Source organism: Numida meleagris, chromosome 4 (assembly GCF_002078875.1).
Source record: "Numida meleagris isolate 19003 breed g44 Domestic line chromosome 4, NumMel1.0, whole genome shotgun sequence".
In the NCBI taxonomy this organism is placed as follows: Eukaryota; Metazoa; Chordata; class Aves; order Galliformes; family Numididae; genus Numida; species Numida meleagris.
Genome location: NC_034412.1, coordinates 10372969 through 10385083, shown reverse-complemented (window position 1 = coordinate 10385083; position 12115 = coordinate 10372969). Strand labels below are relative to the sequence as shown.

The window sequence follows — 12115 nt, the reverse complement described above, 5'->3', positions numbered from 1 at the left end:
ATACAGCAGGGTACAAATCCTAAGCTTTGACTCCAGCAACACTGAGGTCCCTTGCCGAGACCTCATTCTGCCAGTGCACATGCTCACTGTTCAGAAAAAGTGCAGGAAGTGCTGAAGCATGTTTGCACCAAACACAGCTCTATGCGACCAACGCCTACACCGTGTGAGCCTGCAGGGTCCTCACGCTGCTGCCCAGGGAGCAGCCAGCCATGTGGCCCAGCCCTGCAGGGAGCCCCCAGGATGAAGCTGGACCATGCCCCATCCAATGCCTCCCATGTACAAGCAATGAGTCCCAGACTCAGTACGCGCTTTGGCAGTGACCTGAACCAACATTTGTGCTTGTAGTGCAGCACCCATAGGCAGGCAGAAAATCCCCAGCTTCTCAGCTCCTGCTGCAGAGTACAGTTCCCTGTAATTTGAGATAAATGTGCTCTGCCAATTCCACTTGCCACGTGCTCTGAAATTTAGCATTTGGCTCTCAGAGCTGCTCACTCATTAGAATTAAAGCTTCCCCATGTTTCTAGGTTTTCCAGGATGCAACTTAAGCTGCCACTCATGAAAGCTGACATTTACTAGATGCTCTCATTAATGGAGCAAAGGTACTGTCGGATCACAGAGGAACAATAGATGGTTAAAAGGATGAACCTGAAACACCTCAGCCCTGCCAGGCAGGGCAGTAATGAACACAGTGCCACTGATGGGAGCATGCTCCTGGGGTGACAGGGAACCTGCTCCATCCACATGCTGCAAGGTGTGGAGGTGAGCCACCCTGAAACATGCTCCTCATAAGCCTCTGTGTAATGTGTGCATTACAGAGAAGGAACTCAAGCAGAAGCAGAGAGCAGCTAAGATTGCCCATATTAACAAAAATGGAGCATGTAAGCCACTTGAAGCCCAGCAGCAGTTATTTAATCCGTCCTTACCAATGAATTTGAAAAGCATTTGTACAATGCTTTCCCTGGGTTGGGCTCATCTCTAAGAGAGAAAGGGAATCTGGAGCAAGCCTGCTCTTCCCCACACACCAGGCTGCCCTGGAATCCTGCAGGCAGCGGGGATGGAGGCAGATAGGAGCTGGTCATCCTCTTCCTTCTTCACCCAAACTCAAGTGGCCTTCACTGCTGCCACCTATAACCACCAACACATAGGAAGCATCCATGGAGAGGAACTATTATGAAGGGCATCCACCCTTTAGAAGCCTCAAGAAAGGATAAAACACCTTTTCATCAGCAGACTGGGGAGAGAGAACCAGTGCAGTGGGAGTTCAGTAACTTTTGGGAACTCAGATGCTGGAACAGAGGGAGTACACACTTGGGGCACGGGGGGAGGGAATCATTTCTTTAACAGATTTCTCATGGCTTGCTCTCCATTTGCCTTTAGATTAATGAACAGCGTGTCCTAACTCACCCTTATTTTCCCACTTTTTCCCTCCTGTGTTTTGTACAAATGTGTCTGAACTCAGCCCTGACACAAGCAGGAGCAGCTATTGACTTTGGAGTTCCTCTCATTTACAGCAAGGCCATTCATGTGGCCCGAGGCCAAAATAAACTCCATTTCACTCAGTGATACCCGAGCTCTGCAATGAGCTAATATTTACCTCCATTAACTGCTCCGAAGAGTATGCTCCCTTCAGTGGTCCCAGAGCCATCAGGGCTCCATTCCCACAGACAAGGTATCTAAAATCCCCACACTGTGGGGGCAATTCTTGGTTCTTGTTCTATCTAGCTACTGAACAGCAGGATTTACTTCTGGTTCATTCTAGCCTCTCCGGAGAAGATTTTACCAGTGGGGAGAGACACAGAGCTTGTCAGATCACAGTGATTCCCCTGTTACTGGGAGAGATTCCTTGACTGCTCTGACAGCTCCCAAGGGTGGGAAAGACAGCAGAAGGAGCACTGAAGTCTGAGATCCCTCAATGCCACCAGCACTGCAATGCTGCAATTTAGACAGCCCAAAAATCTGTGATTTGCCCCAAAAATGCATTCCCAGGACAGTCTTGTGGTCACATTTCCCCAGGAGGATGTGACTCTGCCAGTGACACCAGGAAAAAGAACACTGCACTCGTTCCGTTGCAGAGGTGGGTTTTGTAATGCTGGAAGAACACGATGCCACAGCACGATAACTCAACTCACCGCTCTTAGCGGGAAGGGAAGAATTTTCTCAGCCTTTTCCAGCAACCCGCTTCTTTGTTTCGTGACACCAGAGAGCACGTTGTAGTTCTGCCAGTACATGACACAACCGCTGCCGGCTGAACTTATTGCAACACCCACACCTCTGGCTGCAATCAGAGGAGTCAGAGGTTGGGGAGTGCAAACCCCAACCTGCGTGGGAAGGGCTCCCCCAGCCGCATCTACCTACTGAGGCCACAGACCTTACCCCTAGCAGGCAGAGAAACCACGTACAAAGCCAATGCCAAACAGAGCCAGGAATAAATCAGTGAGCAGAGCAGCAGACAGCTCGGAGATCACACACGGGTAGACAGCAGGTAATCAGAGCTGCCAGGAGAAGGCTGGAGAGCTCAGATACATCGCCAGTGATCCAGGAGCTTCTCAGGAGACCAATCCACTCTGAAGCGTTCTTAATGCCTCCATAAATTAACATTTTAATAATAATTCATAGAGCAGTTGGGGAAAACAATTCATCGCTGCCATTAATAGAGTTCTCAAGGAACTTAGTTGATGTTTTGTTTTCTTTTTGTTTCTGAGCACTTTCTTCATCCAACTTTCACCCTGCATTTACCAGGGAGCAAAGAAAGGAGTGACGGGAACGTGGGCATGGCTGGGTCTCGTGTTCCCAAAGGCCAAGGTGGTGGAAAAATTTAGGTTTGCATTTGATACTGGCTAGGAACGGGCCTGATGATGCAGAAAATGTCTTTCCATATAAGACATCTTTGTTTCAAATACCCTTCCCTATTGTCCTTAGCAGCACCGACCCAGCAAGACCTCAGTGCTTCCCAAGCAATTGCAAAAAACAAGATCGCTGTCAAACAATTAATGAAGAGAGCTGCTCTCAAAGCAGCCACTGTACACCTATTCTCAAAGACAACCGTACTAATCCTACAGAACAATGTCACCATTTACAAGAAATCGCCTTTGTCCCTTCAAACCACAGGCACCTGGAGAGCTCTGACAGGTTTTCCGCTGCTCACCAGAGCCACATTACTGTACACAGAACAAAGGCGCCCTTCAAAACATCGTCACTAAGTGCTCTGGCTGAAAGGGCATTTAAAATAAAGCAGTTGCAGGAAGAGGAAAACATAAAGGCGGCTCTGGCTATTTGAATGGGGTTATATATTATTTTCTGTAGGAAATTTTTGGTTAAGCCCCTCTAAGTCTGAGGGATTCGAGAGCACTGGGCTGGCTCTAAGAAAAGGATGCTGACACGGGAAGACATTGTCTGACATTGACTTTGGAGTCACTTTGCTTCTAAACTACACATGCCTGGGACGGGAAAGCTTCTGGTCAGATGCTACCTGGGCTTCAAAGCATGCACAGCAAGAGCTCTGCTAGTGTGCAGGTTGAGCGTGCAGTGGTTTGCTGCAAAGCCAGGCAGCATGCAGGAGAGAGGCACCGCTCCTCTGCTCCATGGCTCCATGTGCTCTCGGTCCCTGTATCCCCACACTGTGCTGGAAAAGGCGGCTTGATGCACTTGCTGGGTTTTCTCATGAGGAAGATAAATGCATAGTCAAAGCACATTTAGCGAATCCCAAAGGCAGACAAAGGGCAGCCAGAGAAAAGCAATGAGGAAAAAAAAAAAAAAAAAAACAACCACTAAGGGGGTAAAGGCCCTTCAGCCTTCCAGAAAACCATGCAGGATCAAGTCAGACAATAGGGAGAATTACTGTAGCATAAACCTTGGTGCCACTTAGCCAAGACTCACACGGCTCCCACTGCCTCTCCCTCCGGGCACTGAGCAGCATCACTTCTGCTGCACTCCTATCCCTACCCAGAGCAAAGCTTCTCCTACTGTGGGTCTGCCAGTCCTCGAGAGATCCCTCCCAAGCAATGCAACACAGCACTGAACCTCAGCCAGCTCCCAGGCCCAGCTGAGGACATTACATCAGGGTGATGACCAGCAGGGCTGTCAGGTACCCTCTGCCCACACCCCACACAGCCATGCCCACATAAGCCATGCTGTGCTGTTACTCACAGGAGCCTCACATGCTTTCTCCCAGTGACATCGTGGGGCTGCAACACAGGGCAGCCAGCCCAATGGTAAGCTATTAGAGATATTAGGAAAAATTCCTTCCCAGAAAGAGCGCTCAGGCCCAGGGAGGTGGTGGAGTCATTGTTTCTGGAAGTGTTCAAAATCCGTGGAGATGTGGCACTGAGGAACATGGTTAGTGGGCGTGGTGGGGATGGGTTGGTGGCTGGACTAGATGATCTTAGAGGTCTTTTCCAACCCTAACAATTCTGTGATTCTACGCTGGAGCTTCCTGTTCAAAGCCAAGTGAGAGGCATCAAAGGGGAAGGAAGGGTTTTGTTTTCTCCTGCACATCATCCTAAAGCCCTTCTGTTTGAGGAGACACGATCCTCTCAGAGTTCTACCTTGCTTTTAAGGATAACCCTTGAAGAAAGATGTAATAGCCTCAGGAAACATCTTTTTCTTCTGCTTTTACTGATGATAAACATACTTGCTCAGGGATGAAACGGCAAACAGAGGTGCATCACTCTAAGGGTCACAGAGGGAGATAGGGATGGAGAACAACCACAGAACCTGTGATCTATTATTGACATGTAGCTGCCATCTCCTGGAGTCCTTTTGACTCAAGAGATTTGAAGTCAATAGGCACAATTCAGAAGAAGTGGCTATTTTTAAGTGACCTACACAAGTTGTGAGGAGTGGAGGAGGCTTAAAGGTCCACCTGAGGAAAGGCAGCGAGCCCTCTTTTCAGTCCTCAGAGTCCTCTCAGGGCTCAGCAAAGCAGAAATGCTGCAGATTCTGCATGCTGCTCTGCTGGAGCCCAGGCTGCTGCCAATCAGACTCCGGCAGCTGCTTAGCAGGCAGAGCACACTGCACCTCATACATTTAAAACAAACCAGCTCAACAACCCGTCACCTCTCAGAAATACACGTAGACCTGGACAAGGCAAACAGCTGTGACTGTCACCCAGAGATCCGCACTGGATGCCAAAGACGGACAAGCAGAGCCGTGGCTATGAAATCAAACAGCGCGCATCACTAATGCATGCACGCAGGCCGTGGAACAGTTCAAACACCAACCTACAAGAGCACTTCTGCGCTCAAGCGAAAGGTATCCAGCCAAGATATTCTATTTTTCAAGTCTGAAAAGCCAGTGAATGAAAAGCTTCCAACAGAGCTTCAAAGAGAGCTGAGACCTTTCCTGAAGCCAGACACAATGTTTCTATTTTGGATGGCGGTGTTACAGTGAATGAAGAATGCTGTGAAATACCCTTGGACTGCCCCAGCAGAAAATAAACCAACAAATAACTCTCCATGTAGAATAAAAACAGAAAACTTCAACCAACATGGCTTACAGACCTGAGGGAGCTTAAGGAATCCAGAGTGAGGTTCATCCCTCACTGGAAGAGTCCTGATGGGCTCTCAAGTAGGATCTGGAGACATCTGAGAATGAACATTAAGTTTATGCATTCTTCCCTTTCACTTTTTTAACGGCTTTCAGATGCAGGCAGCTCCACTGCCTTCCCTAAGAGGATATCCCTCCCTCCACGTGGATACAGCAGGACATCCACATCATGCAATAGAGCACACAATAACGATCCCAAGCTCCTCCAGCCCAAAACGCAGACTTGGCAGGTTCAGCATCTGGGCTGACTGCCTCCCTCAGGAGCAGCCTAGGGCTCCTGAACCCAAAGCAGCACTCCCAGTGGGATGGAATGGCTCCTAAGCACAGCAAGGGCCTCCACATAGCCCCTCCACCACAGCAGGCACTGTGCAGGCTCTACTGAGCACTCGCTGCATCAAACTTTCAGTACCAAAAAATGCTCTCTCCCTGAGTTCAAACACTTACTGCCAAGCACATAGCAGCTTTCACTTCGTCTCATTCCCCTACATCACTCATTACTCCAGGATGGCTGCTCTGTTCCAACGTCGTTTGCATCTCATTGCCCCACACAGCAAACAAAAGTCCCCAGCACCCTACACTTCAGCATCACAGTGCCTCACTCTCTTTCTCAAGCACCTTTTTTGTGGGCAATCACTGCAAAACCCTTTTGCAGTTTGCAATGCCTCCAATGCTGCAGACAGGCTTGTGCTGCTGCCCGAAAATGAAGACCTGATCTCTACCTACAGCACTGGGAAAGGCTTTCCTCAGGTGACCCCAGTTATCTTGGGATGAGCAAGATGTTCAAGGGTAAAAGCAAGCCAGCTGAGCTTTTCTTTTTACAAATTGAAGCCACACAGCATTTCCACACCTGGCATTTCTATTAATCAGGTTAATTTAATCACATTTGGCCTTATGAGGAAAAAAGAAAGAAGAAGAAAACACAAACAAGAAGAAGAGATGAAGATGCTTAATTCCCTCTCCAGCTCATGCAGGCTGTTCTGGAGTGTGCTTGACACATCAGTCTGTAGCAGACCTTAAAGCAACAAAAAAAATGAACAGCAAAGGAACTGGAAACTTGGCAGCACCCCACTTACAGCCCTTCCAGCTCCCCCCAGGCCTCCACCTTCCCACCACCCACTTGTCCTCCTGGCGATGAGCAGAGCAGCTTGCTTCTGCGTTCTTGCATTGCTGTGTTCTGCAAAGGGATGAGACAAACCTCACACAGACAGAAACAAAGGAGCAGAAGAGAAACAGAATGGGATGACCCTCCCCATCTCCCATGTATCACGTTTGCTACCTAGGCCTCTAACTCCACTTTCTACAAACGTGACCTTGCTCCTCTGCAGGGGTCTTGCTCAGGCTCTGCCTGCATTGATCCCTTGGACACAGTTCTCCGTTCAACCTTCAAACAACAGCATCCTGCATTTTCACATCCAGGAGCCTCCTCCGAAGTGTGCTCTGTGACCCACAGCACCCACACGGTGGGGAGGCTGCGAGGGAACTGCAGGCAGCAGGAAGCTGCCACTGTCATCAGTATTAATTATTTGTGAAGAGTGTGACTGATCTCATGAGGGGCAGTGAATTCATTTCTCCAGCTGCATGACAAGCAAAAGGCAATATATGCACTGCTGACATTTCTAAAGGCTACAGGGAGCAGCGACAAGAGGAAATACTGCTACATATTAGAATTCTGCTGCAAAGGGCCAAGAATCTGAGAAGTTTCCAACATATTCATGGTGCCCTAATATTCTCAGAGCTGTACTGACCCCAGCCCTGCGCTGGTTCATCTCTGCGAGCAAGCGATCGCTGAGTGCTCTCAGGAAGCTGGGTTGGGTTTTCCTCTCACTCCTTGACACTTGTTGACATGACAGTCATAGAATCATAGAGTCATAGAATCATTGAGGCTGGAAAAGACCTCTAAGATCACCTGGTCCAACCCATCACACCATGCCCACTATCCGTGTCCCTCAGTGCCACATCTCCACAGCTCTTGAACATCTCCAGGGACGGTGACTGCACCACCTCCCTGAGTGCGCCTGGCAGGCAAGAAAAAAAGCTTACAAAGGGCAAAACAACCCCAAAGGTATCCACAACCTGTGCCACTCAATGCGACTGATGTGCCAGGGAGGCTCTTCCTCCCATTATCCAGATCCTCCTTGTAAATAAGGGCTGGGAGGTGGTTATGCTCAGAGAAGGGGGAGGAACAGCTATTTCTCAATGCAACCAATACAACTATTTGTGTTAGAGTGCATTTGTACAGCTCTCTCAGAGTAAATATTTTCTACAGGTTTCCAGAGTTTGAATCAACAAGTTACTGATAGGTTTGTGTAGCGGGACCCTGGATGTTACTGTGCTGGGATGGAGGTTATTTTCCTTCTGGGTTTTGGTGAGGTTTGCTTTTTGCAGCAGAGATTGCTGCAGGGAAAAAATATAACCAGAATTTGGGGTTTCTGCCACTGCCATTTGCTGTGCTCCTCTTTATCCCCACGGCTGAAGTGTTGTAAGCAGTCTATTAGTTTAGTGCACCAATATGAGTTTCTGGTTAATCTACCCGAAGCCTACGGACGCATCCATCACCAGCTGAAGTATGTGAAAAATTGCAGAGCCTCCCTGATAATCGGGCACGGACAGCATACAAATGGCTGTCCCCTGAACCAAACATATTAGCAGAGGCTCCTGAAATCCGTGCCTCCGTTTCCCCAGCCACATTTATAACAGCCTCTCCCCAGCTCACGCCGCAGTGCATCTTAATGTCCCTAAAAAGCTTAGAGATGCTGAGATGAAAGATGACTTGAGTGCAAAGTACAGATTAACTCCCCAAGCTCAGAAGCCACCGGAGCTGATGGGGATAAATGTACCACGTACCCACCACAGAAAACTTGAGTTTGAGTCTGTCTTAAATAATAAGCAGTTAAGCAGCAGTTTCCTTCAAACAACTCATCTTCGGCTGGGAGCCCCACAGGCAGGAAACACAGAAATGCAATATACCACCACAGAAAATAGATGCCTTTACAGAATAAAGCCCCACCTGTTCCCAATACAATTTGGTAGTGAGATTTCAACTCATTTCATAGGAATACAGCAGAGCTGTTCGGATTTATCAAACACTGTGATAAGAACACGGCAAAACGTCACTTGAAAAGCTATTTCCATTTCTGTTTGTTTCTAAATGATTAAAAAGTCCAGTTTAAATACTGCAAGGAAAATTTGAAACTGAGCGAGATAAGTTCTGGCTTCTTTCCGAGTGGAAGGCAAACCCCAAAATGCTACTGCAGATCAAACAGATGGGAGCTTTGTCACTCTCCAGAAGTCTCATCCCCTTGCACTCAGATTAACTGTAAATAGCTCATTATTTACACGTAGGACAAAAGGTAAAATGAGAAAGAAAGGCAACTGCAATTGCAAATAATAGGCAGAAAAAGGCAAAAAAAAAAAAAAAAAGCAAAAATTCCTTCCAAGAAGAAAACGTCACGTCTTTCTCAGCAAGCAATATAATTGTTATAAATATAGAGTTAAATGGCTCCACAGCATCCTGTCAGCACTAAGGATAAGCATTCAGGTCACAGCTTTGCAAGCTCTTCCACACAAGTTGGCTGAATAGATAAGAAACCTCCTCTGAACACCTGAAAATACCACAGGAGAGGACAGCATCAGGCCTAGGAGAGGCGAGATACTCCATCACATTTGTCTGCCAGTAATGCGAGGGATTAAGCATAACTGGGGGGGAAGAAAAAAACAAAGAAAAACAACCAAACCACGCAGCAGCTTTCCTAGCTAGAGACACCGGTATTAAAACTTCCTACATCCTCTTCTGCTTCTGGTAACACCTCTGCTTACTCAAGCTGAAGAGACTTCGGAAGTTCTTGTGCAAGTGCATGGTTGAGCTGTTTCTCATATAAACACAGAGCGTGAGCAGTACAAATGTTGCTCCAGAAGTAATGCCTCCCATTTATGTCAATGGAAACTACAACAGATACAAAGAACACGGGAACACTGATAGAGCATGTTCTCAGCTACAAAAGGCTGTTTTCCAACACAGTTACCACCATGAGTCGCGCATTTTTGCCAGCCCTGAACAAGAGCCTGCATGCAGCACTAGTAAAAATCTGCTCCAGTGGAGGTAGGTGACCCACTGCTTCCCAGCTGCTATGTCAGCGTTGTTGCTAGGAAAACGTTGCCCACAGAGTGCAACTTTCACTGTGCTACCATCCACTGGTTGGTCTCCATAAACGTTCAGCAAGTGCTGATGAATGTCAATGAGTGCCATTTTTTCCACATGGAGGAATTCAATTGCACACCTTAGCTTCATACACATTTCCACATCAGACGTTAAGGACAGATATAATTTTTCCCACTTCACTGGTAGGAGAAGAAAGCAAAGCTTGGGCTCTCTCACACATCCCTTCTCTTTCTCTCACGCTCTCTCAGACTTCTATCTTTAGCCAGCTATCCATGCTGCAATTTTCTTAAAACTGTAATTGGATAATCTTGCAGGCTCCAGGGAAACCCTTTGTCAGGAGGAATTCCTGGGGAGATAGCCCCTATTTGATGAAATTGAGAGCTGCTGAATTAACAAGGGGCTGACTAAAGATGTGATTCTTTGCTCATAGCAGAAATCCTGTTTTACCAGCAACTATTTTTAAGGAGCCCTATAACAAGTTGGATTCCTCAGTGATCCTTACGGGTCCCCTCCAACGTGGGATATTCTGTTTCTGTGATTCTATGGAATATGTATGCCTGTACACTCATGTGCTTGTATTTTATTTTCTACAAACTGAGATTCTGATTTTACAAATGTCATAGAATCATAGAATCATAGAATTAGCTAGGTTGGAAAAGACCTACAAGATCATCAAGTCCAACCATCCACCTACCATCAATATAACCCCACTAAGCCATGTCTCTCAATGCTATATCTAAATCTAAATGTTTCTTGAACACAAGATGTGTTCAATGTCACAGCTTCCATATGCTTCTCATTGGGAATTTGGACCTCAGCCTGTACACACACTGCCCTCAACCTCAGAGGTCCCAAAGGTGTAGGCACCACTTCAACTAATTTCCCCAAACCTGTTTCCTTTTTGCACTCCCTGAGTGTGGCTCAGTCACATGCCAAAGCCCTACACATCCCAAAACGATGGCTGAGAAACGTGAGATGAGCCTTCTGCTTTGCACTGGAGAGGGGGGAGGAGAAATTCTGCAATACCTCGCAAAAAAGAAGCTGTTCTATTCAAGCTTTGCAGTGACCCAATCTCAGTCATCCGTTCTGCTGACGGCAGAGCAGAACACAGCACCACAAACCGCGGAAAGAAGGAAACCCCCAGCACACAGCACTTCAGCAAGATCGGCTCGGGTAGGAAACAGCTCTAAGCTCTGCTTCCCTCCTGCCCTGCAGCTGGAGGAGCACCAGAGCTCACCTACTGGGTACAGAGTGCTGCTCCTGGGTACGCCGACCATCCACAGGCTGTGGCGTGAGGAAGGAGGACAGCAATGCCTGAACTGCGAGCTCTGCTGTAGAAAGTGTTTCAGTTCCCACATATCGCAGCGCCGCTCACAGATTTCAGCTTATATCGGCTTCTCCATACCTCTATTTTTATTCCCAACGCATTCCCTGTTGCTATATGATGAAAAGAAAGACTGGACAGACAGCAAGGATGCTGTGAGCAGTCTGAATGCACTCACATGCTGGTTACAATCTTCTTCCTACCTTGCTGATGCAGGAGAGCCAAGCTGGGCACCCCTCAGACGTGCTGCCAGCTGCAGCAGCCATCTCCGTCTCAAGTCTTAGCAAGTCAGAGTCCTGCTGCACAGGGAGGACATTCGACAACAGTGGGGAACCCGAGACAGATGGGAAAAGACATATGAGACTAGCGCCTGCCAAAATAGCCAACATAAAATCCGAACATAATAAGTGAGAGGAAGGAATAAAAAAAACATGGTCTTGTCTCTTGTTCTGAAGGAGCAAAAAGCTTCATCCCTGTTGCTGGCATCTGGCACATGCTGGCCTTGAAGGCACAGAGCTGGGACAAGCTCCCTCTGCCTCCTCCTTCGTACACAAAGATTTCAGAGCACAACACTACAGCACCAGAGAGGCATTCTTCATCCCTCTACGTTGCCAGGCTCCATCCAGCTCCTAAGCCTCTCTCAACTACACGTTCCATCAAGCACTTCAGTGCAGGGTGACCTGACCCAGGGCACTGTTCCAGCCCAGCCCTGCTCAGGGCTCATCCCTGCTGCACACTGGGCAGTGCTCACATGCAGGGCATCTGCACTGAGATCTGCAAGGAGGGAGCCCAGAGGCACTCAGACACAAGCTTTCCTGCACAGACTCTCGGAGGGATTAGGCATGGACAGACCTGCAGTCTTTCAGAAACAGAGCAAAGGCTCTTGGGAGAAGGAGCTGCAAGCAACAGGAACAACTCCACACCTGCTTCCAGGTGAGCGGAACATCTGGGTCTCAAGGCTTACCCCTGAGCTCCCCCTCCCTGCTCATCAGACACTGGGGGCAGAAATGAGGGCAAGTCCCAGCACCAGAGTGTCTTTGGGCTGCAGCAGTGCTCTCCCCCATGCAAACAGGAGAAACGTCTCTTGC

The 12115-nt window shown here is 48.1% G+C and overlaps 1 protein-coding gene across 3 annotated transcripts in view; it reads right to left on the bottom strand.

The window, feature by feature from the left end:
- Positions 1–12115, bottom strand: part of LOC110398225 (interleukin-1 receptor accessory protein-like) — a 34775-nt gene that overhangs the window by 21102 nt on the left and 1558 nt on the right. The window lies entirely within an intron of this gene.